Source organism: Citrus sinensis, chromosome 3, assembly GCF_022201045.2.
Source record: "Citrus sinensis cultivar Valencia sweet orange chromosome 3, DVS_A1.0, whole genome shotgun sequence".
NCBI classification, from domain to species: domain Eukaryota; kingdom Viridiplantae; phylum Streptophyta; class Magnoliopsida; order Sapindales; family Rutaceae; genus Citrus; species Citrus sinensis.
Window position 1 is genome coordinate 19,634,506 of NC_068558.1, and position 3,170 is coordinate 19,637,675.

General features: G+C 31.8%; 1 pseudogene; it reads left to right on the forward strand.

The window, feature by feature from the left end:
• The first annotated feature begins 209 nt into the window (after nucleotides 1–209).
• Nucleotides 210–328, forward strand: LOC112498386 (5S ribosomal RNA; annotated as a pseudogene).
• The last annotated feature ends 2,842 nt before the right edge of the window (nucleotides 329–3,170 follow it).

The following is a 3,170-nucleotide window of genomic DNA, read 5'->3' on the forward strand; positions in this document are numbered from 1 at the left end:
TTGAGCCAAATTAAATATTCAATGACAGATATTAAAAATCGAAGTAGTGTTTAATGATGCTAATTCATTTATATGTATAATATGACAATATTAAAGCATACGACTTAAGAGCGTGTTTGTATAAGGAGAAGAAAATAAGGGCGCAACACATAATTTTTTTTAAGACATACGGTTTAATATAGTTAGATTTTAATGCTATTAAATTGTATTGATGCGACCATACCAGTACTAATGCACCGAATCCCATTAGAACTCCGCAATTAAGCGTTTTTGGGTGAGAGCAATACTAAGATAGGTGACCTCTTGGGAAGTCCTCGTGTTGCACCCCTCATTTTTTTTAAAAAAAAATTTTATCAAGCTGCACAGCTTAATAGAGTGCTTGCATTAAAAAAAAAAAATGATGGCACTTGCACATATCATTATCTAGTAAAAATTTCTTTACTTTATAGTATGAGACAAGGTAAAAGATAGAAAAAAAAAATTTAATATACTACAAGTTCAAAATATACTATATTAAAGTAAGAGTTTAGTGTGTCATTCTTGCCTTTTAACTATCCTTTACTTTGATAAAGTAAGGGATCCCTTATTGGAAAATTAGGATATTTCAGCTTAAATTTTTTACATAAATTTTTTAATCAAATTTTAATTCATTGATCTCATTCAATCCAATAGTGGATGAATTAGCATCATTAAATGTTTACATATATATAGAAATTTTCTAATGAGATTATCTCCTTTTTTCTTTTCTCCCCGTTGAGGCCAAACTCAAACATGTTCGTGAGAGATAGTTGTCCATATACTGATAAAAGGATGTATGGATTATCGAGAAGGTGGTCCCCTTAGACTGGCCAGATCCCATGAGATAGAAAGTTAGATCTACATTGGATCCCAATCAATCGAGATTTTTCCTTTCGACCATATTTTGATTGCTACTATCATTGATGATATTTTTTTCAAGTTCAGATACTTTATTGATCCACTTACTTCTATTATGTCAATTTTAGTCACTACAATTAAAATTCAAGTTCTTATTTATATTGACAATTTAATGTCTCATGATCAAGGATATTTGAGATTTTTTCTTTTCGTTGCATGATTTCTTCTTCATGTAAAGTGAGGATGTCACTAACAAAAAAAAAAAAAAAGAAAACACAATCTCCAATTTATTTAAATATGTACTTTTTTTTTAAATTTTAGTGACATCATCACTTTAATAAAATGAGGACGCACTCATTAGAAAAGTGTATATGTGTATGTATCTATGTGCGTGGGTGCGTGCGCCTTTGTGTGTAGACACAAGCACACACACATACATATATAATTTTTCTCTAATGAAGACATCCTCATTTTAAATATATGATGTAATAATGTTTTCACACTTCACACACACACACACACACACACACACACACATATATTTTTCTATAATGAGGACATCCTTAGTTTAACAAAGTCAGGATCTACTAACAAATAAAAAAAAACACATATTTCAATACATAAACAGACAAAAAGGCAAGTCTTGAATTGATAACTCTATGAAATGAGAGTTATCACGGCAGTTCTAAACTTAAATCAAGACCACTTAGAGAGTAAATGATGTGTTTTTATTATATTTTGCATAAACATCAATTTTAGTTGAGTCTTAATAAGTTTTGCTTGATTTAAAGTAATTTATGCTCAAAACATGTGCATAATTGTAGGTTTTCAGAAGTTCATAATTTATTAAGGGATGCTGAGATATTAGGCTAGCAAGAAGAAGAAAGAATATGGCCACAAAAGAAGTGAAACACAACCGGGAACAATGCAGTGTTATAGCCATTGCTGGAGCAACCATTGTTGTAGCAATCCTGGAACACCGAGTGAGAAAACTTGGCGGGGGTTAGCTGCAGAATTGCGATATGCAGTTTCCTAATTTGACTCATGTACGCCCAAGGCTTTTGTTTACTCTAGTTTTCAGTTATAAAAGGAGGTGCGCATCACATAAAACGACGGAAAGGAATTATCTTTGGAAGAATTGGAGAGAAAAAGAAGAAGAAGAAAAGATCTCAAGGGAACTAAGGTCGCATCATTGAAGAATCCAACAGAGTTATTTGGATTCACTATCTATCATTCTTCACTTATTCTTTCTTCACTCTTTGATTAAACCAATGTATTTCGTGACCAATATGTTGCTATTTGTTTTTCTCTTTCAGAATATGAACTAAACTTGATTGTAGTTGAGTGACAAACAATCTAATGGGTTCTTGACTGCTCCTATGAGTTGCTATATAATTGCTATAGCATTTTACTCTAGTAGTTATTATTATAACTGTTATCTCGGTTGACCACCCATTTAATGGTTCAAGTTAAGATAGAGCCGCAAAAGGGCATGTCTTAGTGGATATTATTAGAGTAATACTTGATTTTAATTTAAGTTTCCTGGATTAAGTTTATCTTGAATCCCATAAGGGCCATACTTGAAGTTAAGATTTGTGATAACTTAGACATAGGTACTCACCTTGTAGGGTGGAGAGAATGAATGTTCATAATGTCATGTCATAGGTAGAATAACAACTGGTCATTGCTAAGATACTTACAGGTATGAGAATTCCAATATGCAACAGTTGAGGATGCAAAATAAATTCTGCCTAATGCTATAGAAATTGTTGTAGCAACTGGTGTTAACTTGATAAAAAGTAGTCAGCCCATAAAGAGAGTTTGATCATTCGACTACCTTATTCTCATTTGATTCTTCGACGCATTTTTATTTAATTTATTTCATTACTGCATTATTTCATTTTATTCTCTCACAATTATCAATTTCAATAGTAACCAACTTTACATTTGTTCCTCTCGGAATCAAGGTAGATTGCACTATTGTGATTGCTGTAGCATTTCTAGTAACATCAATCCTTTTGGAGACGATCTTAAATATTCATCACTTTATTACTTGTTGTGTACACTTGCACATTGGCATCAATAGCATTTGATTAAAAAAATAACCAACACCAATATATTAAAATATGCGTGTTTTTTTTTCTCTATATATTAGCGGCATCGTCAATTTAACAAAGTGAGAATATTCTCATTGGAGAAAGAAAATCTCTCTCTGCCTCTCTCTTTATATATATATAGGCCTGCCTACCATCCACACCAGCATAAATGGAGTTTTCTGAAAAATGTACTAGTGG